Source organism: Crocodylus siamensis, chromosome 3 (genome assembly GCF_052110815.1).
Source record: "Crocodylus siamensis isolate JL-2025a chromosome 3, ASM5211081v1, whole genome shotgun sequence".
Classification (NCBI taxonomy): domain Eukaryota; kingdom Metazoa; phylum Chordata; order Crocodylia; family Crocodylidae; genus Crocodylus; species Crocodylus siamensis.
This window is the reverse complement of record NC_143397.1, coordinates 143,964,981-143,978,766: the sequence shown is the minus strand read 5'-3', so window position 1 is coordinate 143,978,766 and position 13,786 is coordinate 143,964,981. Positions and strand designations below refer to the sequence as shown.

The window sequence follows — 13,786 nt, the reverse complement described above, 5'->3', positions numbered from 1 at the left end:
CATCTGGGATGCTGAGGGACTGAGTTAATTGGAGTCTGGAAGGGATCTGAGACGGAAGTTCAAGAAACCGATTTAACCTAAATCAGTTAAGTCTAGTGCTACAACCATTCAGGTTTACCTTAAACTGGTTCCAGCCATTTTGAAATGTGAGCGCTGAACTTCGGTTGTGTTACAAATTTGAACTGGTTTCCAGTTCCAATCATATATACTGGTTTCTGTGCAACTTCTATCCCTAGTCTTAGGGATATTTTGTAGAGTTAGGAAAACCTTCTGTAACAACCTTGGATTTATAAATGAATAAACAGAATTACATTCATCCATATATGCCATACTTTCATCATACATGTAATACTCAGTTATTAGATACGTGTTGCTAAGCAACTTAACTCATGGCTTGCCTGTACAGACATGTTTCCACTACAGTCAGCAGAGCTGTGTTCAGCAAACACAGAAAGTGAGGTTCCAAAAACTGTTTATTGCAAAAAAAGTCACTGTTTATTTTCAGTAATAGAGCCTTTAATAAAACATAACAGCAAAACTAAACCTACAGTTTTTGTATGTTGCTGCCTAATAATTAGGCAAATATCTCCACATTCAGAAGACTGTACCTACAACCAAAGTTAAAGCAGACCTTATGGTCTGAATATGATATTCAATTTCTAAACAACTAGTACTAAGATTTTAGAGAGTGAGGTTCCCAAATGAACCAACTCCTATGATGCCATTCTTGGTAATGGAGAATATGGTCATAATTTCATAGATGTGTATAGATATCAGCTGGGATAAATGGGAGAAGTGACTTCAGTAAATTTTGATGGAACTTACCAGTCTCTACCAAATGAGGATCTGTCCCCAAAAATGTTTAGAAAAAAATTCTGTGCATCTCAGTACACGATTTTGGTGCTTCAAAATCATCTTAAAATGCAACACCTTTAAACACACTGGGGCTACACCAAAATTAATTTAAGTCATGAGTGTTTAGTGCCATCCACAGGATGGACAGCTACGTAGATATGCTATAGTCACCGTGCATTCTCTCTCACTTCTCCTGGCCCACTAGGCACAAACATACACAGCTACTTATCACATCCTGATTCAGCAAAACACTGAGCCTGTGATTAAGGTTCCAGTTCAGGAAAGACATTTAAGCACATGATTAAATGCAACCTAAATGTCTTGCTGAACAGGGACAAGATCACTAATCTGCTTAAAGAAGTCCTTGGATCATTTGCCAAATTTGGGACCTAAAAAAGGACCACGAACCACAGAAAATGAAAGTTTTATTTTAAAAGCAACATCTTTTACTGCATGTAGAGCTTAAACAAATGACAGTTGTACACCAGTAAAGACAGTCTTTACACTGGTATAAAAATGGAGATAGTTGGACTACATAAAACAGGGGTTGCAAATCATCTGGTCCCAGATACTACCACTTTGTCCAGACTTGACCCACATGCAGCCTGAGTGGTGGGGGTGGAGGAGGTAGTGGCAAGTCAGTGAGCCTGATCCAGCCCACAGGGCTGGCCACATGCCATTCATCTGGCCTCTGGTCCAGCCCCACACCACCCATTGGGTGCGCACTGTGCAGGGCCAAATGAGTTTGACACCCCTGACAAATCCCTACACAAGTGCAACTTATACAAATCCTAAATAAAGTTACCCTGGGGGAAAAAGGGTAAACCTGTACTAGTGTAGACACTGTCTGCCCACTTTGATCCTACCATAGCCACGGCTGAATACAGATTATCATTACCTGCTCCCCCATCACCTCATGGTGAGACACTGTACCAGGAGCAGCTACCATGGAATAATTGTTAGTCTGTCTGCTCTGATCCACAGCAATTTACATCATTTACAAAACCAGTATAAATCAAACTGATGCAAATGTGTCATCTGACCAAAGCCTTAGATTGATTGTCTTGCACACGTGCCCTGAGAATACAGTAAACTTGGTGTATACAGGTGAACAGGTCCCAAAAGTGAAAATGTATTTTTTGAGGGATCCCTCTGAAAGTCTTCTAAAATAGGGTATTAAGAAGGCAAAAAGATCCTTCTGAGTCAAATCATCTCTTTTATGCAGTGCTAAGGAGCCAACATTGGCAAACTCATAGTCTCTTTCCTGACAGTCTCTTGCACTGCAAAATACATTTAAAAAAAGATGTTTAAGATCAAGCGGCCTAAGTAAACATGCTGTCTGGTACAAGAGAACACACCAAAGGCAATCTCTCCAATTTGTTTTCATTGAGATGGCTGAAAAAAATAAGCATCTGAGCTGCTGTTCAAGAAGCAGTGAGTATACCATGCATTTTCATATCATGCTAGCAACAGAAAATAAATAAAATACTTTAAAAAGAATGCAGTGGGTGGGAAAGCTCCAACACTGGAAATAGTCTCAATTAGCACAATCACAGCATAATACATTAATAAATGTCTTACCAGGTATTCTCAAATCTGTTTCTTTTTCTATTACTATTTAGAGCACCTGAAACATTAATTTTAAAACTTCCTGATAACATATTTACCCAATATCTCAGTGCCATTTTAAACAAACAGATAAATCTTAATTTCAATGGAACAAAACTATGGCATTTATTGTGATCACTACATACCACTGCAAAATGTTTTTGGGGCTGACTACAGCATGCTGCGCTGTTTCCTCCAATAGTAAGGATAAATAGGGCAATTTTAGAATATTGATTCTAAATAGACTACTTGGATTCTATAATACTGATTGTTGGAACTGCAACAATTACTCATCATATCAAGACCTTCTAGGAGGCTTATGGAAGAGGGAATACTGATCTTGATTGAACATAAATGAATAAAATGCAGCATTTGTATGAACAGATGCAACAGCTAGGATACCAATTAATGCTCACTGCAATGATGGAGGTCTTTGTGTGTGCACTTGGCATGAGGAATTGGCTCCTTTCAAAGGAAGGGAGGAAAAAAAAAAAACCCACAGGGCAGTTTGGTTCTTTCTTATTATTATTTAGGACTGGGGGGAGGGGTTGCCAGTACACATCCCTACACTAGGAAACAGACATCTCATTTGTATTGGCGTAAAATTTAAAGCGGCACAAGAGACAGCTAAAGGAAAGTCTTTAAGATCACTTTTCCCTAAAACCTGCAAATGGTGGAACAAATGAGACTCCATGCTGTTACTAAATTGAAATGCATAGCTTTACAATAGTCCTATGGCATCCCATGACTGGCCACAGCCACAAACTGGCAATTGTCAGAGATTGCAAGGCTAGAAGGGACTATTATGATCACCTTGCCTAATGTTATTTTTTTTATTGTAATCCGCTCTGAGCCTTTGTTGGGAAGGGTGACATGCACCAGTAAATGGAATATATAAGTCTCCTACATAACAGAGGTCACTGAATTTCATCTAGTTATTCCTGAACTCAGCCTTATAGCTTGTGACTCAACCCAAGCATAAGTATATGCAAGTATATTTGCCAGCACATCCTGGCAAAAGCTGCAGGTGGCAAGTGTCCAGAGTACTATTTCTGCTCCCACTGAAATCCATGGCAAATATCCCACAGATTTCAGCAAGAGCAAGAGCAGAATCCATACTGTAACAAGAAAGACCACAAAGGAATGTAGGAAACAGGAAAAGCGAATACATCTGGCACATCACATCACACTTCCATGTATTTTCTAAATGTGGTGGACTTACCAATTCAGCCTGGCTCGGGGTAACTTTGTTTTGAGCCCATGCACCAAAGGCTGGGCGGAGTCAGCCTTGCCCCCTACTGGAGTGGCGGGGAGGAGGGGAGAGGCAAAAAGCCTCCCAGACTTCACTGAAGCCTGCGTTCTGCTGGTAGAGCAAAACTTTGGGGGCGGAGCCTCCAAAGTGAATAAAAGGAGCTGCATGTGGCAGACACACTGGGGGAACGGAGAAGAAGGGGCCAAGAAGAACTGGGGAAGGTGAAGCAGTGCCCCCAAAGAGCACAGAAGACTCCCCTGACTGGGACAGGTGTCACAGCCTCATCGGTGCGCAGAACAGCGCACAGGGCCCAGACCTGGGGGCTGCTCAAGGCAGTCCGTATGTGCGTTCCCTGGCAGGCAGCAAGGGGGCGGTGCAGAGACCGCTGCACGGAGCTCAGACCCTGAAGCTGCTTGAGGCAGCTGAGGTCTGTAACCCTTGGCAAGCGGCCAAAGGACACAATGCAGAGATCATTGCATGGAGGATCAGGGATCTGGGAGCTGCTTTGGGTGGTTCAAGCCCCATTCCCTGGCACATGGCCAGGTAGTTGATGCAAGCAGCATTGGACCAGAGGGTGCAAGAGCTGATTGAGCCCCAGTACATCACAAGGCAGCCCAGGCCTCCAACCAATCCAGGCAGAAGGATATGTCCTGCAGTGCACGGGGCCACATTGGGCTGCTGTGCAGGAAGAGAGTGCCCAGGCAGCGAAAGGTCACTCCGGTGGGAGCCAGAGACAGCCCTACAACAACAGGAGTCATGAGTTGCAAGGGAGAGGGGTCTCCCAGAGCAGAGGGAATCCTCAGGAGGGGAGACAACAGGGGCCCTGCAGGAAAAGGGTCCTGACCCTACCAAAGATAGCCAGGAAGACCTGAGACCTTGTGCCTCTCACCGACTAGTAGCAGCAAGGGCTCCCATCACAGAACTGGGGGGGGAGGGGGAAGTCCAGGTATACCTACCCTCACTGGGGTCAGACTGCACCTTATATTTTGTTATATTTGGGTTGTTTTGAGCTTACTATTTTATGAGCATGAGTATATATACACACATACATACATACACATACCTCTTATCTAATATTTTTTGGTTAATGGTTTGTCAGAAGTTGTAAATAGTTACCTGTTGTTTATCCTGTGATATTGTTGTACTTGCCTGCACTTACCTATTCCTGGAGCTACCTGCTCATTTCTGACAGGTGTGTACTGTTGGCATTTGCTTTTGCTTATAGTTTTAGGGATCAGTACTGACCTACATGGGGTTTGAGGCCACTGATGGTAGTACTTTTCCTGGGTTGTTGATTATTTAAGATAGCATTGTATGTAAAGTTGAATTGTAAAGTATTTATTCTCAGTTGAAGTGTGTGTGTGTATTATATATGGGAGGTGCCAGATAACCAAATATGCCCGTTACCTGAAAGGTGCAAAACAGGTATCTTTGCCTGTTCGGGCCGCTACCCCTCCCACCATGTTAGTGTGCTGGGGGACAGGGAGGGGGACCTCAGGCACACTGGGGACAGACTGCTATGCCCCAGTCCACAGGGGCTCAGCAGCACAGGCTGCATTGCCCTGGGTTGTTGGGGGCTCAGCGAAACCGGATGTGCCACGGTGGGTACTTCCAGTTTCACTTTGGTCACATTGACTGGCATGCCAGTTAATAGAGCATGCTGGTTTGTATGATGCCGGATAACACGGCTTTTGCTGTACACAGATACAAGTGAAACATATATAATGTTAATAAATTTGTAAATAGTTAAGCCATCTTGTCTTGGCCTGGCTCTGTAGAGAATAAAGGAACTGGTACAGAGATGATCAGATCCCTCTCACAGCACTACCACCTGATCACTCATCCCTTCCATTTCTAGATGGGGCATGCCCTTGGGTGTATCTGGGCTACATAAACAAGAAACAAAATCATAGAGCTGGAACTGCATGAACTGTCTGTAGGAACAGGATTAAAATATGAAACTAGAGCTAAATTAATGCATGATTGAAACCACCATATGCTTAATTAATGCTAAAGTACAATTCATTGCTGGTACAAAAGTACAAATCACTTTTCTGGATTGTATCAGCAGAACATTTTTTTAAAACTCATGCCACTTTCAAAGGAATACTTTAAGCATGGCATTAGTTTAGCATAATTAACAATTAATTTAAAAATAAAACAAAACAATAGCTTTTCCAAAATATGTTACAATATATTGCCCATTATTTTAGAAACAGAATGCCATTCAAACTAATTAAGGGGTTTTAATTTTTCACATTTGTAGCAAATTGTCAAAAGTGCCTAAGTCAGTGAGAGGATTCTGAAATGTTTACCCAAAGGCTCTGAGGAGTCTGTCTCAATGACCTTCAGTGTGCCTAGAGGGCCATGTTATTTTTGAAAATGGACTAAAAGTAATTTTGAAAATTTCACATCAATAATTTGGGTAACTCCACTGACTAGAGTTTAATTAAAAGTGAATCTGGCCCATTAAAGGGGCAGTACTGTAAACACAGGCAGTAAGTATATCATTCTGAAACTATCAAACATTGGTATAATTAGGGGGTGCTTCTGTTAGAGGTCCTACCAATGCCTCAGCTCTGTAACTGTAATTTCCCCTTCATCCTTAGGAGCTGTATTCCACTCACAACACTCCTCAGGACCAGGCACCAAAAGCACTGGCAGAGGCACTGCAGACACCCCCCACTGATGGAGGCTGCCTCTGGCTACCATGGTACTAAAAGGATATAGGACATCGACACCACCAGTCAACGTTTCTTTTTAACCATATTCCTTCTAACAGAAACTGTCCTTTATATTCTTGGATAGGACCAGTTACTGCAGACTTTTAAATTATTATGTCTTTCTACTATGTTCATTTTTAATGAGCAGGGAGTGTTTTCCTCTGCAGCTTCAGGTACACAAGAGTCTCACATTTTATCAGACTCCAGCTAAAAACTTGATAGCAGCCAGGCAGCCAGTGTGCTAAAAGCAGTGCAGGTTGTGCTGACAAAAAGGCTTGTGTATTTTTTTCCTTGTTTTCCCCTGTCTGTCTCTATCTCTTGTCCTTTGACTTGGATGGTAAGTGCATTGCAGATTTGTATAGTATCTCCTCAAAATGAGGTCCTGTTCAATATATCAGTGCTATACTTGTGAAGGCCAGAACCAGAGGGATTAATAAACAATAAGTACGTGCTTCTCGGAGGCATTTAGTATTTTGCCTAACAGGTAATATTAGCTAATATAAAGTTTGTATGTTCATAACCTGCACATGTAATTTGTTGTCATAAGTTTAACCAAAATGATAAAACTAACTGTTTGTATTAATCGTGGAACTGACTGGGCCCCAAAGGCAAAGTTGTAGCTGGAAGACTAGCTGACCTAACAGTTTTTGCTCAGGGTTCAGCCTTGAAAATAAAAACTGGATCCAACCACCTGGCACACCCAACACATTCCAGGAAAGCACGTCCCAAGAAAGCATATTCAGAGAAACCTAAAAGGGTTGGGCTTAGTAATGTTACTTTCAAACCTGAAGATGCTGCATTGTAATTTGCTTATTGGATAAATCCAAGTCTGGGTAGTGACCTTTTTGATAATTTTTAAACCTTTCAATCCGATAGGGTAACAGCTATAGGGCAAGATTGTGAGTGGCTCTAAAGCCAACGGATTAGTATATGAATAGGCATAAAAAGCATGCGTGTCAGGTGACCAGCAGGAAGGAGGGAACAGAATGGTCACTGCTGTTCCAAACCCAGACTCTGGACTCCCAGTATGAGTGAGGATCAGATCCTAAATCAAGAGACCTTCTCCAGTAATCCCTCCAACAGCGTTGATCAGGGACACTTGACGTCGCTGAAATCACTTCAGAAGTACCTGGCATTGAGGGACTATTGATAAGTTGCCAACCCATGTCTGCCTATTTGTTGTTTTGAACAGCCCAGTGGCTGATCCCCTCACAGTGCCCAGTTGGCCTGCAACAGAATTGATCCATCTATCTGTTGTTATTATTTACTATTAGCTCTTTAATACTGCATTATTTGCTCATCACATTCATCTTTCTGTTAACTGCCGTGTGTGTAAGCTATAATAAATTTGCCTTTCCTTCACTCCCAACTTTGCCTCCTTGATCCGAAACTGAACCAAACAGCCCAGTGGCCGATTCCCTCGCAGCGCCGTTGGCCTCCGATAGAATTAATACACTCATAGTGCCCAGCTGGTCTGTAACAAAAATGGCATCACCTGCACTAACTGTAGCGAATGACTGATGCTCATTCCCCAAATTCATCAAGGCAGAGGAAGACAAAGAAATGACAATATCCCCACATGTGAAGTTCTATCTTTGAAAACTTCACTGTGCCTCATAACTGTGCCCAGGGTCAGCTGCTACAAACTCTTAGCTATTATGTTTAACCTTGCTTTTCCAAGTACTCCAATTATCCTCTACATGAATAAGCTACATGAATAATTACAATCATGTGAATAAAGTTCAAGCAGGGATGTCTGAAAAGATGTAGTTCTAAATCTTCAGAGATAGACAGCCAGCCCTTCATGACCTCCTAAAATCCTTCTCCAGTGTGCCTGTGAGCCACCCCATTAAATATAACAAACAAGCAGCTACCATCCTGAAGGGACCATTTTCCAACATCTTGCTACCTTTTTTCCAACTTGGTTTGGTGTTCCTTGTGTCTGTGAGGTTGCTGACAGATGTTCAGTTAAAGGTACAATAGGATCTGATCCCCAATCCCAACAATCATGGCTCCTGCCATACCACATGCACATGTAGGAATTCAGCTCCGAGTTATGCCTGACTGGCAGTTCACAGAGAGCCTGAGATTGTGATCACTCTGGGCTCCCCCTGCACCAGCAAGTAAAGAGCTGAGAGCCTAGGGAGCCCATGGCTAGGAGCACCAGTCTGCTGATCACCAGACTGGCACTTCCAGCCATATAAAAAGGAAAAACCTTGCAAACATGCAATTAATTTTTTGTCACAAGCAAAATGGTTTCAAGTCTTTATAGTCTGCAATCAGGAAAGAAAAAGAATATTCTGTCTTACAATAATAAAGTTACCCAGAGTCAAAGCATGTGACATGCACCCAGAGCAAGTTCTAATTCTATATATGTACACACACACGAATTAGAACTACATGTATGTGTGGGTTTTCAGCTCTTTGAGAAAAATTACATAAGGAGCTGAAATGTCTTTCTAATTACAGGGCTTGCCTAACCACTTATACATTAGAGGGGTTTTCCTTTGAGGGTGGGGAGTGTTTACCAACAGTACAAAATATTCCACCAGTGCCTTTAATAAAATTCTTAATCTTCTTAGAAAGAACAATGGGGAACTGTGATCTCACTGTATGTGAAGATACCAAGAGTCGGGGAAATCAACAAAGGAGGATTTTTTTTTTGTTTTATATATTTTAATTTAAAACTATCACTGTGTTTGCTGTGCTTTTAGCCCAATTCATCACTTCTTAAGTAGCTGAAATTTCTACTCTGTGCTGCCTTAACCCTGCTCCCACTGAAGTCAATGGGAGTTTTATAGAAGTCTTGCTTGACTGAGGGCAAGATGAGGTCCTTTATAATTTAGCCCTTTCAGTGTATTTTCTTAATGAATACCTTAATATTGTCTAGCACTGATCTACTTTTTTAATTTAATGTCCACTCAGTTCCCACTGAAGTGAAACCATTTATATGAGAGAGAGAGAGAGAACCAAACACTGTATTTTCTTAGTGGATCAGCACAAAGTTATTTGGCACAGGCACCTCTGTAAATATTTGTGAAACACTGGGTAAATTTTCAGTGCACCACAGTCCTCAGACCTGCACTTTTCTCAATTGAGTATGGAGGCTAGGAGTCTAGAACTGGTGCTCAATACTGTTGTAAAAGAAAATATGAATTGATACAGGCTGGCTCTGATGTCACTGGGTTACTGTTTTCTTCTGCTTTGTTTAGCTTGGTTTCCTTTTATTTACAAAAGCAGATTGTTTTTAAAGGTAGCAGAATCCTACCATATCTCTAGTTATTTCTACTTTTACTAGGTAATAAAGAAACCCTGCAAAGTGCACTGCTCAGAGTGTAGAGCCTGCAAAAACAAGATGTACCCATTTCTCAGGGGTCCATCTATAAAAGTAGGAAGTAAATTGTGGGAGTAGTTTTCACCATCAAGTAGAAGGTGCAGGCAACCCCCGCTTAATGCAGTTTTACTTAGTGCTATTTCGCTATAGCACTCATTTAAAATTAATACCTGATTTCACTTAGCACTGAGTCAGTTTCACTATAGCGCTCAGTGAAGCAGCAGCGGTGGCAAGAAACGGTGAGTGACAGCAAGTGAGCAGACAGGAATGAGCTCGGGAATGCACTGGTGCCACAGGGCCAGAGCCAGCAGGGGCCAAGGGTGGGGCAGCAGAAGCAAGAAGCAGCAAGTGGGGGGCAGGCATGAGTGCAGGGCCCCTGACAGAGTGCCAAAGCCAGCAGGAGCATGGGCCATGGGCTGACACATGCGGCCGGAGTGGCCAGTAGGCAGGCAGAGGGGTGTGGAGAGGCAGCAGCAATCGTGAGAAGCTACGGTAAGAAGCAGCAGTAACCAATTATTTCTATTTGTATTAATGCCTATGGGTAAATGGGTTCCACTTAACGCTCAGTTTTCCTGGAACCAATTAAGAGCGTTAAGCAGGGGTTGCCTGGAAAGTAGTCTCTGTTTTGATATGTCCTATGAATTCAGGACAACCGACTTAACAATGTGCCTTAAGTGGATACCACAAGCGCATGTGAACATATTAAGAGTATGAGAATGCAATAAAGGTCTTAAGTTTCTTAATGCTACCAGCTCAGGAGGTATTTATGTATTTGATACCTCTAGGATTTAGGCACTGTATAAATTTTAGGGTATGAACAGATGCACAATTATACTATACCTTTTAACTAGGAGAGTGTCATCTGTTGCAGCATAACTATTTTATCTGTTTGCTCCTAAACTACAGTAAGTGATGTTAAGCTACAGTAAATAATGCCTTACTGAAATGAAGGTTATTACTACAGTTTAACTTCACTTACTCTGGGTTAGGAATGGATAGATAAAACAGTTATACTACAGCTACAGTGCAGTAATTGCCTTCCTCAGGGGAGTGTAGCTGTTTCATCTGTCCACACATTTAGATAAATCAAAATAAATCTTCTTCCCTAAAAGAACACAAGAGGGGGAAGTTGAAGATCTAGGGACCTTTAAAGCTATGTACCAAAGACTTACTCCAATAGGTATTCCATATGTGGGACTCCCACAGACACTAACAGGAATTCCTCAGAAGGACTCATATCATTGGCATTGTATGAGGTATACTAAAAGAACAAGAGCCAAGTTTAAAATGATAGCTCTTTCTGTTCCCCTGCAAAGTGACTCACTTCTTTCTCGTGGGGATATTTTGAATATCTTATGTTGTGTTAAGGACAGGTTACATCTCCCAAATATATGGAAACAATAGATATACTCCTCCCATTTTCATTTTCCTTGTACCCAGCCCTATATCATCTAACTGCCTTAAAAACCAGGTTAAAGAGATAAACCAAATGGAAATGACAGGTTCCATTTATTTATATAATACATTTCACTGCAGAGTGCTTCATGAGCTATATGCACATGTATGTGCATTCACACACAGAAATGTAGCCATGTCTGGTGATAACCATCACACAGTATGCAATTCAACAAAGGTGTGGAATGAAATTTTGTGCAATAGTTAAATCTTTTTCATGAACAGAGCCATTCAGGTTAATATCCAAAGAGCAGACAGGGCCTTGTTTTTAGATATAGTATTGTGCAGTTAGCTGCATGGAACAAAATGAGTCTAATTCCTCCCCCTCACTGGTTAACCCTGGAGATAGCTCTATGTACTTTAAAAAGAGTATCTTTTTTATGATTTACAATAGTTTTAAAACACTGTTTGCATGGGAGTTGTTTTTTTGTTTTTTTTAATATAGCCTGTGCCTTGAATTTAAACTGCTATCATTTTACAATGAAAACCCTTATGTGGACACGTAAGTGCCTTGATTCAGTTTAGTTTGTGTCACTTGGGAGGGAGTTTAGATACTCTTACACCCAAGGGATTTATTTTGGTACACCCAGGATGCAGATACACATGCAATTAAAAACACAGCAATGAACTCCAACACATATTGCATCACAGTTTATTGCTCCTAGGTGCTACATTAAAACATGCACCCAGGATCGCAGCACATCGATTTGGGGCCCGGGGCATCAGCCTGCCAGCCTGGGGCTGCTCCAATGTGCTGTGGAGGGGCTGGCTGGTGCCCAGCCAGCCCTTTCAGCAGCTACACATGCATTGTTGTGCACTAAAGAAGTAGGATAGTACTTGCAAATGCATGTACCTGTAAATACAAGTACTATCCTATGGAGTACATTAATTTATTGCAGCCTAATAGGACTGGACATGTAGACAATGAGACTTTTACCGGGGAGCTCATTAGTCAGCTCTGCAGTAAATGTCTCATGTAGACATGCCCCCCAATAACACTTCCATGTGTAGACAAGCACTAAGTGAGAAGAGCACAAGGCCAATGTGCCTAGTTCAGAAAGGATTAAGGGCTGGATTATGAAACTTTTGTTTCAAGATAACACAGTACTCCAAACCAGCTATTTAGACCTCAAAGCCACCCACAAGCAAAGCACCACCCCTACTACTAGAATGTAAGTACCACTCAGTAATTTCAGCACATGTGGGTATTTCAGTCCTGGCCTGTTATGCTACAATTCTCCTCTTCTAAAACATTCATGTTCTATTTACCAGGAGGATGGAAAGCCACACTACACTGTTTCCTTAACTATAGTCCTTCTAAATATTGAACTATGTATAGTGCTCCATGAACAAGGGCATTTGATATAAAAGTACATCATAAACAGCAGAATGCCTTGTATTCTCTAGAATACAGAGCCTGAAAACTGCACAAGTAATCTTGTGTTGAGAGAGCCTTAAGATGAGAAAGAGGAAACACTATATTTGCACCAGCAAATGCACAGTGTTTCATTCCCTTTAGAAAATAATCTGCATTAGTGTTCATACATACTGCAAATGCTGGATTTATTTGCCTAATCTCAATATCCCCAAACTCTGAATGGAATTAGAGGAATGCACTAATATTTAGCACACAGATCTGTCCTCTGTTTTTCCTGATCCAGCTACTTTATGCTGGAAAGTGGTTTTTAAACCAGCAGAAAATCCATGTGTTTTAAGACCAGCCTCTGTTCGTCTTGTTATATTTAAGCTATAACAGATAAGCTTAACCATATGCCTTTTTAGTCACTTTTACACACACAAACATGCCCTAGTACTGCAGCATTTTCAAACACACCATGAAGATATTTCTTTAAAAAGTTACCTTGACAAAACTAATATCATTCTCTTGAACAGGACTGCATTTTCTCTGCCTTTGATAGTCAAGTTTGCAAGATTTGTTCTAATCTCAGCTGTTTTAAACACCATATAGTTACAGATTTAGGTCAACATCACACACAAATGTTTTCTAGTTCTTTAACCTTTCCATTTTCTTACCTTTCTTGCCAGTCAAGCACTGTAAGCAGAGCCATTTAGCCACTTCATTGTCTTACATTATAAGGAAAAATGAATTGTAAAAAAAAAAAAAAAAAGAGAGAGAACGCGAGCTACCTCCTAACATACCTTGAACGGAGGGTAGTGGTCACTGCCAGCTGTTTGACTTTTCAATAGCTTCACTCACACTTCAGTGCTCCAAAGCTTCATGTCACAACCACTGTAGCTTGCAGTCTAAAGCAGAAACAGATTTCTCTCACACACACCCTCTTCCTTTAGCTGTGTGTCTGACAGCTTTGCACTCTTCAGGACTGTAACAGGACTTGTCTCCCAGCCCTTTTGCCACACGAATAAATAATCCCCTCCCTGCTTTTAAGAGCATGTTACCATTATATCTTAAAAAGCACGTCACAGCTTGCATGCAGTAGCAATGAGAAAGCTACATGTATTTATACAGGAAGCTTGAGCACAGCACTTCCTACTTCCCATCTGAGTCTCAGTTCAACTGCAGGTGATTACTTAAACCCT

General features: G+C 41.5%; 1 protein-coding gene across 5 annotated transcripts in view; it reads right to left on the bottom strand.

Moving 5' to 3' along the window:
• RNF144B (ring finger protein 144B) overlaps positions 1-13,786 on the bottom strand; it is a 153,722-nt gene that overhangs the window by 66,979 nt on the left and 72,957 nt on the right. For 2 of the 5 annotated variants that reach the window (XM_090039404.1, XM_090039407.1), the window contains exon 1: positions 13,388-13,670. The exons of the other annotated variants lie outside the window; for them this stretch is intronic. The gene's annotated coding sequence lies outside the window, so the exon portion shown is untranslated. Of the gene's footprint in view, positions 1-13,387; positions 13,671-13,786 lie in introns of those variants that run through there. 5 annotated transcript variants of the gene reach the window in all.